This window comes from Periplaneta americana, chromosome 7 (genome assembly GCF_040183065.1).
Source record: "Periplaneta americana isolate PAMFEO1 chromosome 7, P.americana_PAMFEO1_priV1, whole genome shotgun sequence".
Classification (NCBI taxonomy): domain Eukaryota; kingdom Metazoa; phylum Arthropoda; class Insecta; order Blattodea; family Blattidae; genus Periplaneta; species Periplaneta americana.
This window is the reverse complement of record NC_091123.1, coordinates 60,291,957-60,309,374: the sequence shown is the minus strand read 5'-3', so window position 1 is coordinate 60,309,374 and position 17,418 is coordinate 60,291,957. Positions and strand designations below refer to the sequence as shown.

Below are 17,418 nucleotides of genomic sequence, written 5' to 3'. Positions count from 1 at the left end.
TACTTCACGCAGAATGAAAATTTTGTCTGGAGTGTAATCTAAATCATTTATTCGTATTCACTGCCAGGAATTCTTATTCACTGTAGGATCCGCAGCTACTTAAATTAGGGAAGTTAGTTTTACAATACGTTGTCAAGTAATGTAGACATATCAACAGCACAGCATCTTTGTCTAAATAATTATACTAAAATTAGAATACTTGTTTTTTGCATAATTAATTATTCACACATCCCCGACCGTACTTAACGGACTTTTTAACCTCTTTAATTTAAATGATTGCAGAAGTTGTAGGTCTGCCAGACGCCCTTGGATCAAGCCTGGCCTTAAAATAACAATAACACACTCTTCTCCGTTGTTCTTCGTGCTCTACTGAGAACGGCAGACAAGAAGGCCTTCCTTCTCCCACTCCAGGTCTCTTGTTCTGTTACTCTGTGCCTGGAGTCTTTATTTGATTTCCTCGCCTGAGAAATCAAACTCACGGCACTGCGAAAACCTCGTATTGTTACGTACCACATCCCCGACACACGTACTGTTAGCTCTTTGCGCTGCCAACTGTTGAGATCAAAGGGCGAGTTGGTCCATACGAAATTACCTGCACATATTAACATAATCTACCCGAAAGAAGTCTCAGGTCCTTTATGAAAAGTGACGAGTGTGGAAACAAATTATGCTACTCCGACTGCTATTTGTTATTGTGCTTAATCGTAACGAAGTGACGTTAATTTAATATGTGTGTATTATTCGGTTTTGGAGGTATGTAAGAAGTTTGAGTTTAGACATCAGTGTGTTTTGTTGTGTTTAATTAATGAGACTGAAAATGTTAGAGAAACTGATTGCGAAGAAATCCAGCTAATCTTTATTCTGAATGGAAATACCATTTTTATAATGTTCTCAATCTACTCATGTGAAATTCAGGATTCTCAGTGATAATTCATTGGAGATGGGCGTTCACATTTTGACAGTTTCGTTTTATTCTGGTGTTCATAAAATTTGACAAAATGTCAATGAAAATGACCTCGGCTTCATTCAAACGTGTAACTAACACACATTCCTGTTGTAATTTCCAAATGAAAATCCAGTAGACATTATACGGTGTTTAACAAAAGACTTCTCTCCCAAACCAAGTAGCCATTAAATGAATCGTCTACAGTAAGCACAGACTGCAACAAAATCTCCATGAATTTAAGCGAATACTGAACTTAACACTGCGATGAAAGAAATTGCCTTCGTAAGATATCACGAAAAAAAAAACATTGTGTAGATACGATTTTGTTTTGTTATTTTGCGTGTGTCAAATCTTCCAAGTTTTGGTGTAACTCTCTGTATCGTTTCAAACGTGATCCAACGTGCTCCCATCATGTGGCGATCCAGGATTATAACTTCTGCAGATCGAGTGTGCCCTGCTGCAACCATGAAGAGGTAAGTTGATGAATTACCGCAAAATAGAATATAATTTTATTTGATATTGTAATATCGTAAGAGGTTATACAATTTGAATGATATATATAAAGCGTTAATGAATTGCACATGTGAATAAAGAGCATAGAAGGCAAAGAGGTAGAGCACCCATGCTTTCTAACCATCGCAATTCCATGAAAGATTCGTAGCTCAATTTTATACGAGGTTGAGTGAATCCAGAATCCTTGAAGTTATATAAATACTGTACGACAAGATTTCGCTACAGTCTGGGCTTAACAAAGATTGGCAACAGCCAGCGGCTCCCTTTCCTAAGCACGGCATGGCACTTGTATAGCTACTGTGAAATTTTGTAAAACAAAAATGAGGAAATAATTTTTGAAAATACAGTAAAACCCCGATTATCCGTCACCGTATTAACCGATTGGTGGATTATCCGACTGTCTTTCTCTCTCGCTCTTTTTGTTTTGCAGAAAAAATATGAGTATTGTACATTATATTAGGACGATTTTTTTCTACAGACTGTTTTTTACAAACCTTTATTCTTACGTAATATGATCTGCTGTTCGAGTGATCGTACTGCCTAACTTCTATGCAAAATGCTTTCCACAGATGTCAAAAGAAAACGTGTTTGCTACGAAAAAAAGTACAAGTAATTGAATGGTTTGGGAAATGAGAAACTGTGTCATCACAATACGAGATAGGAATTATAACTGTGCGCGATTCAATGAAAAACAAATATAAAGTGCATCAAATTTGTAAATCTACAACATGAGACCTCTACTATTCCTATCTTTCCACAGCCAGCTGTCATAAGGAGTTTCCTTACCATTAAAAACCCGTCGTTGAAAACGAGACTTAAATAGTGAACTTATGATCCACTACATAGCGTGTTAAATGAAAAGACCTCGGAGGAAATTACGGAACTGTATTATGCACTTAGTTTATGAACACCTTTTATAGTACGGATTATCCGATTTTTTCGATTAACCGTTCAGTCCATCCCCTTCATTGCCACGGGTAATAGAGGTTCTACTGTACTGAAGAAACGTATTAAGAGGGAATAATAGTAATAATAAAATTTATTTTGTTACGATTGCTCTATATCTGTTGACGATCTTTCCAATTGTTATGGGTCAACTCTGCATTGCAAAATTTTAATAAAAGGGGCCTTAATTGTCAAATATCAACATTTAGACTGAAAACTTGCACACTAGACAACACTTTCATCAAATAGCTCCCTCTCCTCTAATGTTGATCAGGTATTAGGTATTGCCTATCATCCCGGTCTCGTTACATATCGTTAAATGAAGCTGTAGGTTCGCTTATGCTTACGTCATATACTTATACGTAGTTAGACAATACAGAGCACCGCATTTGTATTAAATCAGAATTTAAGATCTTTGCATTAATCATTTTGTTATAGATTTGTTAAAAACACTTCAAGAATGGTGAAATTCTTGCAGTTTCCAAACTTGTATCTTTCCTTTTTTCACTGCATTCTCCCTTGAATATTCCATTACACCAGAATAATTCAATACTGTTCAGAAGAATGACAAATATCACATCAATTAATTAATACAGTATCCTACGAGATAATAAAAGCCGGATGAAAAGGAAGTTTTCTCCAAATAAAACTAGGTTTTATCAGCTGCTAAGGATTGCCCTAGGTTTGTGTTTACCCAGCTGCAGTCACCTCACTTCCCAGTACACATCAGTGCTACTGTGCAAAGCGGAAATTTATCCCTATATTAATGTTTACACTGTTTCTGTTTAGTCTTGCACAGTAACCTTGGAATGGAATTGAATGGAATTTTCGAGAGAGGGGCACTCTGGCTCAGCACTGCTACATTTTACGATCTACTGCACCAACCCTCAACCTAGGCTTATTCCAAAACCCACACTACTACTATCACTACTACACTAGAGTTTGCTGCGTACCCATATTTCGAGGCAACCCCCTCGTCCCTAGGCTAGCCCCCCATCGGCGTCGCCAGCCTCCGTTCGGGGAATACTATGGAATGATGACGAAGTGGAGAATTGTTGACGGAATGATGTAGATGCTTAATATGAGGAAACGGGAGAACCCGGAGAAAAACGCCAACTGCGACCTTATCCGCCACAAGTGTCACTATGGAGTTTTCAATGAAAAATTCTAGGTTGTATGTATGTATGTATGTATGTATGTATGTATGTATGTATGTATGTATGTATGTATGTATGTATGTATGTATGTATTTTATTGAGTTATTTTACGACGCTTTATCAACATCTAGGTTATTTAGCGTCTGAATGAAATGCAGGTGATAATGCCGGTGAAATGAGTCCGGGGTCCAGCACCGAAAGTTACCCAGCATTTCCTCGTATTGAGTTGAGGGAAAACCCCGGAAAAACCTCAACCAGGTAACTTGCCCCGACCGGGATTCGAACCCGGACCATCTGGTTTCGCAGCCAGACGCGCTGACCGTTACTCCACAGGTGTGCACTGTATGTATGTATGTATGTATGTATGTATGTATGTATGTATGTATGTATGTATGTATGTATGTATGTATGTATGTATGTATGTATGTATGTATGTATGTACCAGTGTTTCAAAACTGTGTGGAATTCCACAAAATGTGTAGAACTTAGATTGTGCTGTGGAATGTTGTGTGGAATGATTGTGTGGAATTTGTGTGCATTTCTCACAGCTGGACCCACTAACTGTCAATTAATTAAAAATAAATGTGCATATAAAAATACCGGTACAGTTGACTTTCGAGTAACCGTGGGTGAATTATATAAACCGCGCTTAATCTGTAGTGGTAGCTTGGGTTTTATCATCCTGTTTCAAAGTTTTTGACCATTTCTCCCGGCTGTCAAACTTCTGAGTGACAAGGAAATACTGGACACTGCTCGAGGACTCGGACAGCTGCCTGACAATGAGCTTGAGAGGGATGGTGTCGGCTTGGTATGGGTCATGTTGAGAGGGTGGGTGAGAAAATAACAATAAGCTCTCTCTAACCTGCTCCATGTACGATCCGTAACAAATATATTTTCCATTATGCAAGATTAAATTGCTTAATTTACACTGCATTTTAACAAATAATACTGAATATAAGTAAATAGGAGAATAATATATATGCATAATACATACATAAGTTTAGACACTATGTATATATATTTTATGGAATGGAAGATGTAGGCCTACTTCTAAAAGCACTGTAGCAATAATAAAAGTGTAAATACCAGAGGGACACTAAACTAGCGTAGGATGCAGAAAACTGTGTAATTAACGTATCTATATATTATGCACGATTATAGTGCACAAAAGTATATTCTATAATCATTAGAATTGTATGAAATTGGTTTGTTACGTGGGTGGATTTTAGTGTTGCTAGTCAGACAACACTGATGCGTACACAGATATATATGTAAGTACGAATGTAAGCATGTAAAACACTTATCCTGGTACGTACATATGCAGGTACACACGTATGCATGTACATTAGAGATGAACAAAACTAACTGCCGCTCTCGCTCGCTATGTCGCTGCATTTGTCTTCCGAGTCTCGGCTCGTCATTCTCAAAGTAGCATTTGGTCGGCGTGGAAAGATTTCGTAACTTTGAATAACATACTTCAATGAAATAAATAACATAAATGTTTAAATGAGACAAAAAGACAAAACAGAACAGTATCTTAGTTATCAAAATGTTCTGGTTCTATTATATGATATTACCTATGGTTATATAAATAAAAAAAAACAATTCTCAAATAAATTTCTATTTCTAAGAAACATAAAACATGACATTAATATATTTTTACTTGAGATTGCACATTTGATCTTAAACATATGAAAAGAAAATTCTTAGCCTTTTAATAAGGGCCTAGTAATTAAATAAAGACTGGAGAACGGATTATTATGCACTGAAAGGTAGAGATGTTTCAAATAGGCTACTTGATTGTTTATACATATATAACAGTTGCCAAAGTAGACAAAAGTTTAATCGGGTATAAACAAATGCTGTCTTCGGAACTTCGGGAGTCGTCAATCTCGAGTCTCGGAACACTCACAACCAGTCTTTACGTCAAGGACACGACGTAATACAACATTGTCGTGCGGGTTTTCGGATTTGCGGGCGTTGTTAGTTTCGTTTTCTCGATCGTTGTTCATCTCTAATGTACATGTACGCATGCACGTACACACGTATGCATCTACGTATCCAAAGATAAATAAGATGACGTGCTATTATGAAAAATTATTTTATGACGCAAGAAAAATCATCTATTGAGAATGTTCAGAGAGCGTACAGTATTCAGATATTAAACTTTACACGATTATAGCTACACTTAATACGATAATGTTTTCTTATAACAAAAATAAAATGTTTTACATCTAAAATTAATAATTAAGTTACATATTATGAAACAAAGAAAACAAATAAGAAGTGTAGAAAAACTTGCCCTTTGTATCTAATGAAAATTTGACTTACGACTAAAACTAGTTATTCATGCATGTAAAATGAGCAGTTTCACTGGCTAATCATACATACGTATGTCAGTTCTCTGAAACCAAACATGTCGTCCATTGTGCTAGATTTATCAGTTATTTGAACAGACCAAACATGGGTTCCATTGTGCTAAACTGCAATTATCATTCAGTGTCATCATTTTACTTCTTATTCTTGTTACATATAGACACTGTGACCTTCTTGCCTTTCATTTTAGTCTTACTCCAAAATAAGAACCATAAATGGGTGAGGAAATGCGCCTCTAGTGATACGACAATGAGCTATCTACATTCCCGGCCTTGCATAATCTCAAACTTCGCTGTACTCTCAACAACGACTTACAAGGAACAGTTTTTGCGCATCCAAGTGATTGTGTGATTAAATTCGTCTCTGGGTTATATTATTTCTGTTTTCGATATGTTCAATAGAATATTTTACATAGCGCTTTTGCAATTAACCGAAATATGTTTTAATTAAGTTCAAAACACTGTATGTACGGAGTAGAATGCAACATAATGTGAAAGTTTATTAAAAATAATAAAATGGACTCTGAATGCGTTACCAGCACTTCCCAAAGATAACAGTAGTGATGAGTCTGTCATATTAAATATTTTTTTCTCTTAAAATACGATATATTGCTTTTATAGAAGTCTTTCTTTTAAGTGCCGAACTTGCCTCGACTTCCCCTAAGTGTGTGCACGCGTCCGTGTATGAACTGTTGTGAGGTGAAGCATACTGGTAACACGAGAGCGTCAGGATTATCCTGTTACTTGTAATATTCCACGCCTTATTTTCAACGGAAGACGGAAAGACAGTCGCACAAAAATTACTAACAGACATAATATTTACACATAGTCACTTATCGGGTTCAAAGGCAACCAGATAGCAGACAAATAATTGTAGTATCGGCCTTCGTATCATCCATTGATCTTACATAAACTTTTCAACTCTCTTAAAGATGCGGATGTAACTTGGAAAACAAGATAGAGAACGTCACTGGAACCAAGTGGATAAATCTAGTACAGGCGTTGTAGCAACGCACTTCTGCACAAACTCAATTATGGTTATATATTCGAGCCGATGTTTATCTCCAAGACAGACACGTAATATTGCAGGACAGATTTAATATCTTATGAGATTAATATCGTCATATAAATTGAAATAAAACGACATATTTTGTTATTACATAAGCAAAATAAACAATGTCATCAAGATGACACATGCTTTCTAAATGTTCATTCCTAACCAATTCAGTTTCTCATATTATCAGTTACATTCCTGTCTACGTTACATAACCACATCTTATAATATCGTGAAAAAATCGTATAAACAGCGTCGATGCTGAACATTAAATATTCCTTCGGAATATCCTGGCGTTCCACAATCCAGATTTAGTGAAGAAACTCTGAGAAACCGGCTCATTTTTAAATAAAAAGAAGGCCATTAAATAGCGTTCTAACTGAAGAAAAACTTTATTACATAATACCACAGTCTAGTATATACAGTCACGAAGCTTGAGTTGTTGAGGTTGCTAGGAACAATACACTGTGCAGGTACTATTTCGCATTGTCTGTAATGAGACGATAGTAGCGATCCGAGTAGTGAGCAACTATCTACGGATGCATATTTATTACATATTGAGCTTCGTGACTGTATATACTGGGCTGCGATAATACGCTATAGGCTAGAGCAGTCTCACACGAAATCGCTAAGAAACCTACCTCAACAGACTGGTGTATCCAAAACATCAGGTTGGAAAGCGACGATCTTGTTAAAACACGAAAGTTTTTCAAGAAAACAGTCGTTCATAAATTGAATAAAACGGACAATATGTCCAGGGTTCAATTCAATCGACAGAGACAAAACCCAGCGTGTGTCTAGAATCTTTTCAAAATATGTGAAATGTGCAATGCATTGCAGGATGGTCGACAATTCGAACACTTACTCATATAAGCCAATAAAATAAATTATGTCTGTAATGCAATGTGTCAGTCGCGAGATTTTGTCGAAAGCTGACGCGCTGAATCAGGGCTGTTACTTGCCCATCTCAATTTTAGAAAGGCTCCGCACTAAGCGAAACTTGTTTTCAGGCGTACACTCATTTGTTATGCACCATATAGCTCATCTATTTTTTTTTACAGAAGTAAGGGATTCACCAAAGTCCCTATCACGTCAATGAAATAAAAATAAAAAGTCACGATACTTTTTAGTAAAACATCTATTTCACGTGCATCATCCACGGGTGAATTGACTCGTAGAAATTGGATCTGAGAAAAATCCTCTCAGTAATGTAAGGGGAAAGACTAAATGGTCAGACGGACAGACAAAAATTGAAGCAAAACTATTTTTTTTACAGACTTCCAAAAGACCCTAGAGCGGCAAGATGTTAAGATGTCCACCGACACTGAGTAGTAGGCGCGATGTCATAGAACGGCAGAACAGGGCTTAGAACCTGTTCATATTTGACCGATTAGGAGAACATCCATCAAGGTCGAGCATCCTACTGAATGTTGATGTTCAACGGTTCAAGCGGTGACTCCTAATGTATTGCAGGCTAGATAGAACACCAAGCGCACTCCATCATACATGAACACTAACATTTTCTGAGTATTCAAACGGAGTAAGAATTGAAGGGCATTTATTTTGTCTAATTAAAAAAAATCTTTGCTTGAAAAAGGCCTATTTCAAGATTCAATCAAATGAAGAAAATAGATTATACCCGTTTCACTAAATATCACGGAGATGCGTAATTAATACACAATTTTTGTAACTTGCGTTAGGGGTATTAATACTTTCTACACTCACTGTAGTAAAAATTCAAAACCTTATCGGAAATCGAACCTGCAACCATTCAGCGCAACGGTTTATCCTTGACTTTATGGTGCACCTCGCAGAGAAAGAAAAATGGGTAGGCAGATAGGCAGGTGACATTCTAAGGCGCCTATTTCTGCATCTGAAATACTGGAAATACTGTCGTGAATTTTTTTAATGAAATCCTGCAGTCCTGATATATCGTGTAATGGAAAAGTAAAACATATTAGTACCCATATAAAATGTAAGCAGCTGCTGCATAAGTGAGAAAAGTATACAACAATTTATTAATGACTGACCTATTTCGTATTGGAAACAAACGATGAAAAAAAATCTGTGTTTTGTTTTCATAATGTTACTAAAGTTGTTTAACCTAGTTTATACATTTGTTTGGGCATTATTTCCTTCACAATTATTCACTTAGCTTACAAGGTCAGTGATGTATAAATGAAATTATTTCAGCTCGCTCTTTGTAATTTTCTATGAATTGCAAACCGTTGAAAGCTAACTCTATTTACTCTTCAGAAATTTAAAACAAATGGAACTATATCATTATTAATAAAATCACTAGAAATTCCTTAACTATATGAAGAATCAACGTCCGATATATCCAGCATTTCTTTCAAAACTTAAACGAATCGACATTAATAAATGTAGGCTACGTATAAATGACTTCAGTGATTTATGAAATGGTTTGCTTGCATTATTGTTATTATAATAATTACATCTATGAACATTAATAAAGGAGTGATTTGTGTCGAATAATTTTCAACTTTTACATACATACAGAATAGCGCGTGCGCTTCCCAACTAAGTGACCCGTGGATCGATTCCTGGTATGGGTGGCGATTTATCTTTATTCTAAGGGACTAGGTGTTTATCCCTTGACTTGTGCTTGTCCTGCGGTAGTTCAGCATCGTGTTGACCATTCCAAATTGCTCAGCCAGTGTATACTGTCAACATTTCCGAGTTACGATAAGCAAATTTTTGACACTATTTGCCTGGCTGCGAAATGGACACACATTTCACCTCCTCTCCCTCTTGGACAACCGGCGACGACAAGAGAGCGAGATCCTCCCCTCACAAGTGCTCTAAATAGTACGTATGTGAAGCAGTGTTTTAATAATAATAATAATAATAATAATAATAATAATAAGAATAATAATAATAATAATAATAATAATAATAATAATAATAATATGAAGAAATGAAGAATAAATAAATAAATAAATAAATAAATAAATAAATAAATAGTAGTATAACAATATTAGTAATAATATTGTAATAAAAATACTAACTTTTTGTTTTAAAGAGACTGAAAAATAACTAAAATACAAATCTCTGCAATTGACGTAACCCAAATTTTGAAAACTGTGGTTGTGCCAGTTGCGATTATTGATCGAATTGCAACTCTTATCAAGTACCCTGTTTAACATCTGCTTGGAGAATTTAGTGAGGAACTGTTTTCAGAACATGGGAAAAGTGTTTTAAATTAAATTTGGTTTTATTTATCGACGCTCGCAACTGCCGAGGTTATATCAGCGTCGCCGGTGTGCCGGAATTTTTTCCCGCAGAAGTTCTTTTACATGCCAGTAAATCTACTGACATGAGCCTGTCGCATTTACGCACACTTAAATGCCATCGACCTGGGCCGGGATCGCAACGTCGGGCACAGAAGGCCAGCACTATACCGACTGCGCCGCCCAGGCCGACAGGGGAAAGGTGATAGGAGGAGGAAAAAACAAAGTGCGTAAAATTTACTGATGATATGGCATTTTTAGCAGGAGGAGGATACGATACTAAGGAATATGCTGCTGGAACTAAATTACAGCTGTGAGCAGTATGGGATGAAGATAAATTTAATGCAAACAAGACGAAGACCATGGTTATTGGAACAAAACTAAAGAAGGTAAACTTGCGAATTCTAAATGAGGCAGTGAAGCAAGTGAACAGCTTCAAATATTTGTGGTATATTATAAGTAGTAAAATGAGCTGCTGCCAGGAAGTCAAAAGGATAGCAATGGCCAAGGAAAATTTTAATAGAAAAAGGAGCATCTTCTGCGAATCTCTGGAAAAAGAACTAAAGAAGATAATATGAAGTGCTTTGTGTGGAGTTTGGCATTGTATGGGGCAGAGACATGGGCATTACAACGAAAGGAAAAGAAACATTTGAAATGTGAATATGGAGAAGAATGGAGTGTGTGAAATGGACAGACCGAATAAGAAACAAAGCTGTGTTGGAAAGAGTGGTGAAAAAAGAATAATGCTGAAACTGATCAGGAAGAAAAAAAGAAATTGGCTGGGTCACTTGCTAAAAAAATAAATTGCCTACTGAAGGATACACTGGTGAAGGGGAAATAGATTCGGGACGGAAGGAGATATCAGAGGAGTCCTATGAGGAGACTAGGATGAAGGCGGAAAAGGAGGAAGACTAGAGAAAGCTGGGTTTTCAGTGAAGGACTATCCTTGTGCAGTAAACAATGAATGAATGAAAGATAGTAATATACTACGAGGATTAGGACTAATTATGTTAATAACAATCAGGATAATAAAAACTTATAAAAATGCGAAATTCTGCATCACTTGAAACTACAGTAAGATTATTTAGTCCTGACAGTCGCTGGCAATGTGCGCCTGGGTCAGGCAAGTCCATTTAGTTATGCCAAGGGGTGTTTGGGTTAGTCAGTCGCTTGTCTTCAGAGCGATCGGATGTCATGAGTGAGGTAGAGGGTATGTTTCCAGTACAGTTAAGCTGTACTGCATTCCTTCACTGACCGCTCGCCCTTATCTCTACTCCGGAGCTCTCCCCACTACTCCTATTACTTCCCCTCTTTCGAGTCGTCGACCTGTCAGGACTAAATAATCGGTCTGTACTTATGATCTTCCGAAAGATTTTCGAATCTGTTTCTGTGGAAACTGAATGCAATCTGAAATGGATCCTAAAATAGAACTGAGAAATTATATGTATGGTTAGGTATATGATGACGATGACAATGATAAAAGTAATAATAATAAAAAAATGAGTTGCTGCTCCATAGTCATAAGCATCATTCTCATCCTCATTTCCTATAGCAAAATGCACAGGAAATCAATGCTACAGAACTGCACTCCTGCCTTTTATATGTAAATGACGTGAAAAAAAATTACAGGATGTTCTGATTGCTTTATAATTACAATAGGAATTTATATTTATGGTATGGTGTGTTCTTTTATTCTAAATCTGACGAGGGTAACTTTCTCTGGATGCGTGGATACAGAGTAACAATGCAGTTATTGCGATTCACAAAGAAAGAACTCTTTCCTCTATCTCTCACGAACTACTTGCAATGAACTTGATGTGTTGAGGAGATATCATGCTATATTGCAGTATTTATGAACAATTGTTCCTTTATCTAATGCGTTCTGCGTGGTCCAGATCTGCTTATGCATACGAGATAAGTTTTTTTTTAAACGATATCGATATTGTAAATAAAGTGGAAAAATGAGTGCCACGAAGATGGCAAATAATTTTGCATATTTTTTTCGCATTTCGCAACAATTCGGCTCTTTTATCGTATTACGTTTTTCTTTATCCATGGCGGGACAGCCCATAAAGGGCTAAGGACGAGCAGCCAACTGCTGTCCTGACGTTCACATGCTTCAGCAGAGCTAAACGATCATTTAACCAATACGGAGTAACGTGTGGTTAGCACAATGATCCCGCACAACCGTTATATTTGGTTTTCGAAACCGGATTTCGCTACCTAATAACTATAATGCTACTGCAATAATGACGTTCTCTGGAATAACAACTTAACGTAGTAACATCTTCCACCTGACAAAATATTATTTTCTACCAAAAAAATCAACCCTCTCTAGAAACATTTGAAAGTTGTTCTAAGCAAAACTGTTGTTCTAGATCTAAAATGTTTGATGTCATGTGTCTCAAATTCAAGATTTTGTAGTTAAGTTCTTGTTCCAGAGAACGCCTCAATTGCTACAACTGTTTCCGGACCACCCGCTATCAATTCACACAATCAACATTCAATTTATTTTTCCTTTCTTGTTACTCCATAAAATTTAAGAGAGGCGCAAAACGGAGTAAACGAATTGTTTTGAGATTTTTTCTTTTTTTTTACTAATGGCGGGTACTTGACTATTCGTCATTCAACCGTATGAAGCCAGTTTATGTAGACCAATTTATCGACAGAGTCGTTGACCAGGAGGCTAGTCTACGCTACACGGGTGATGAGGTGAGATGATGATGGAGATATGCAGGGTGCGAATAACGGGGGAGGGGGTTGGGGGGAATTTTCCCCGCCCCCTGTTGGAAAATTATCCCCCTGCCAGGGGTAACTTCTGTCCCCCCTCACAAAATATAATTGTTTTAAACGAGTATATGTACTTTATAAAGTACAAAGTAAGCAAAGAAAATAATATTGATGTATTATCATCACCGGCAAGCTGACAACAATCAATAACTTGGAACTACAAATCTTATCTTAAACCTGTTCACGGATATTATTATTATGATCAAGATGCAAGACAAGCAACTCAGTGCGACCAAGCGTTGAGCCGTATAGAATGAGGATAATAATAATAATTTTATGTATGGTATTCTCTATCTAAGATTTTATCCCGCCCTCATCGGAAATCTTAATTCGCACCCTGGAGATATGTTGAGATGCCACATGGGAACCGGAACTCACGGAAAAATCCCCTCTGTTACCCTGACATGTATTTACTGGCATTGTCTTCAGCGTTAATGCCGCAAATGAAGGTACAAAAAGAAAAAGTAAAATAAACTGTGCACAAATTTAATCTTTAAGAACCTCTGAAAATCCCTCTGATCACCGACAGCAGTTTCTTACCTCTGAAGATTATCTAAAAGCTGCCAGATTCAGTGGAAAACCACCGAAGTTGACAATGCTGCACATTAGTTGCGAAATAACGGAATTGTAAATTTAAATATAATATTTATTTATACAATTTTATTAAGCTTTCTGCTCCCTCCATTAGGAGGTTACCTGATTGATGAAGCGTACCAAACATTAATGAAGAATGAAACAAGCTTGAGTCAGAATATTAAAAAAATATATATTAACAGTGAAATTGAGTAAGAGGCAAAAAATAGGGAAGTGAAGACAAAGGATGGAGAGCAATTCACTGTAGAATTACAGATGATTTTAAGAATTTTTACTGAGCCTTTAATGGCCGACAGCGCGATGTCACAAATGAATGTTTTTTTTATTAAACTGGTGGAAAATATTAACAAAGAGGCGAGGAATTATGTCTCTTGCTCCAATCATCAGCCCTAATACTTCTATGTTCGTTAGTTTATATTTTTTATAGTAGGGAATGGTAGGCTCATAGATTCTGCATTTTTTTATGTGGACTTTGGCCGACTGTGTCACATAGGAATCAGTTCTTATAGTGGGGTCGATAATATATACAGCAGAACTGTTTAGAATGACATATCAATCCTCTGGCAGGAATTATTTTGAGTTAACACATGGACTGCTTAAAAAAAATAATATTTTCAAAGGACGACTGTAATCATCATCCGGATGTTGTGATGCCTGGTGTTTCGAATTACTCACCAAAAGAGCAGACGCCCAAGACATGGACAAGTGTTTCAATCTCATCGTTGCATCTGGGACAGTAAGTAGCTACCGTCTTGGGACCTGCGAGGCAAAGATCTTACGAAACATACATTGGCAGTCATTTTGAGAGTAGCAATTCATTCATTACAGCTGAAACCGCCAGAATGACGGAGTAATTTATTCGTGGAGTATTGAAAAAGGTTAACTTCCGTATCACTATGATGTACCGAAGTACATATGGAGTTTCAGTGCAGTAATTCTGCGTTTCCATATGGTGAAGATTCGGTAGAACGGAGATAAATTCTCTCCAGCACCGGGACTCGAACCCGGGTTTCCATTTTTACGTGCTGGCGCCTTATCCACTAAACCACACCGGATTCAAGCTCCATTGCCGGATTGAATCCTTCTCAGTTTAAGTTCTACCTACTGTGTTCCCCTTTGTTACCCTACCCTCATGTACCGTGTCACAGTATGTGTGACGGTAGACACAATGGTCAACCATAAGTACAGAGGTGCACTCATTACGAGTGACTAGGTGGCCGGGGTCCGACGAACATGGCGCCGTCTTGAATCACAAAGTGATTACTTACGCTTTATCAAATTGGTATGATGTACCGAAATACATATGGAGTTTCAGTGCAATAATTCTGCGTTTCCATATGGTGAAGAATCGGCAGAACGGAGAAAAATTTTCTCCGGCACCGGGACTCGGACCCGGGTTTCCAGCTTTACGTGCTGGCTCTTTATCCACTAAGCCACACCGGATTCAAGCTCCGATGCCGGATTGAATCCCTCTCAGTTTAAGTTCTACCTACTGTGTTCCCCTTTGTCGACTTAGTGTACCTTGTCACAGTATGTGTGACAGTAGAGACAATGTCCAACCACAAGTACAGAGGTGCACTCATTACGAGTGACTAAGTGGCCGGAGTCCGACGGACAGGGTGCGAATTAACGGTAGGATGGGGGAAATTATCCCCTTCCATAAAGTCATATTAACATCCCTGCCCCCTGCCAGGAATACTTCTATCCCCCCTCACCGCCTCACAAAATAGGCCTATAATTGTGTTAATACGAGTATACTTTATAAAGTACAGTATAAAGTAAACAAAGAAAATAATATTGATGTATTATCATTACCGGCAAGCTGACAACATTCAATAACTTAGGAATTACACATCTTATCTTAAGCCTGCTCATGGATATAATTAATTATTATTATTATGATCAAGATGCAAGACAAGCAACTCAGTGCTACCAAGCGTTGAGCCGTATCGAATGAGGATAATAATAATAATTTTATGTATGGCATTCTCTATCTAGGATTCTATCTCCCCTCATCAGAAATCTTAATTCGTACCCTGCCGACGGAACATGGCGCCGTCTTGAATCACAATCGAAGATCAAGCCTCAGACTTTTTACATTGGTTATTTAGCCCCTAAAACTGGTTATTTAACCATTAAATGAGTTTTCCCAAAATCGAGACTTATGCAGATAAATCGCTTTCACCCCATTTTATAAAAAATTCTTACACCGTTTTGAAGACACAATTTAGAAGTAAGCCTATAGCCTAAAATATACAAATAGAGGTAGAGGAACTGATTTAAATAGGCCTGTACTCAAACTTTTATAAAGCTGTGTTTGTGACTGAGATTCAACTGATCCGGATTTCGATTCCCATCACAGATATTGAGATTTATCTCCATTCAATAAGAACGAGGTGTGCGGATTATTCTTGTCTATTGCTTGTTTTGGATTATTTTAGACAGTAATCTCGCGCCATGATGACCACATGGCCAGACAGTCACGCTAACTGTGAAGATCTAATTTTGGTTCATGCTTCCTATAACGGTAAGGACGGGAAAGAAATGGAAGGTCCAGTCCTTGAAGGTAGATTGTGAGGGTGATAATGATGCGTGGCGACTGTGGTATGACACAAAAGCGAAGAACCCATAATATGAGAGAAATCTCATAGTGCTAATTTTCTCGTCTGTGCAGAATTGCGATACTGGTGTCGGTGAATTTGTTCTGCATATGAGCAAGGCTAATTATTTCACTTACCTCTGATAACATCAGAAACACCCTGTAATAAGTATCTCTCATTAGAGATAAACTAGAGAGGCACATGGCAATTCTATGTTTGCAAAGAATCACAGCACATGATACTCTCTGTCCGGAACAAAGAAACCTTTAAAGACGGTAATTTAATTTCATTATATGCTCTCACATTCGAAGTCAAATTTTTATTCTTCAAGTCACAGACTGAGATTTTGAGTTTAGAAATTGTCCTCCTGTGCGCAAAGATTTGACTCCTTGTTGCGTTGCGAGTTCAGTTAATTCTCTGATTATTATTACAGAACATGACAGTACAATTTGTCGCTATCTCAAAGCAGAAAGATTAAATTAGCCGACAGTTTTAGAAATTAAAATGGAGGTAGTGATACCACAATCTAGTATATACAGTCACGAAGTTTGAGTTGTGAGGATGCTAGGAACAATAGACTGTGCCAGTACTATTTCGCATTGTCTGTAATGAGGCGATATTAGCGATCCTAGTGGTTAGCAACTATCTCTGGATGCATATTTACTAAGTATCTGAGCTTCGTGACTGTATATACTAGACTGTGATGGTACGTTTAATGACTCAAAATTCAGTCGAAAAGAGACGAACATAACTGAGATTCCAAGCAAAATCAATTATAGGTCTACAATAATAGAGGACCTAACATTCTAAATGTTCCAAGTGATAAAGCAACTTTCTGAGATAATGATGAAAAACACACTGCGAAATACATGTTGAGACACCTACAACACCGTTTTTTGGTACACGAATGAGTCTCAGTTGAGCTCCAACAAAGACAATTTAGTATTATATGTTCCTCCATTAGATTGAATAAAATGAAATTTGAAAAAAATTGGCACTTAGCACATGTAGAATGTTAGGTCTTCAGATTTAATAGATATGATTTATTTTGTACAAGTTCATTACTGTCGTCTCATTTATTGAATCCCATAGATCTTAGATCAACATTATGGGATTGAGATGTGGAACGATTAAAAAATATATACAAAAATATAGGGTGATTCACGAGGATTTACCGTCCCTTACGAAGCTTA

At 37.1% G+C, this 17,418-nt stretch overlaps 1 protein-coding gene across 1 annotated transcript in view; it reads left to right on the top strand.

The window, feature by feature from the left end:
- Positions 1–462: 462 nt before the first annotated feature.
- Positions 463–17,418, top strand: part of LOC138703148 (serine-rich adhesin for platelets-like) — a 227,077-nt gene continuing 210,121 nt past the window's right edge. The window contains exon 1 of the mRNA XM_069830794.1: positions 463–1,419. The gene's annotated coding sequence lies outside the window, so the exon portion shown is untranslated. The remainder of the gene's footprint in view (positions 1,420–17,418) is intronic.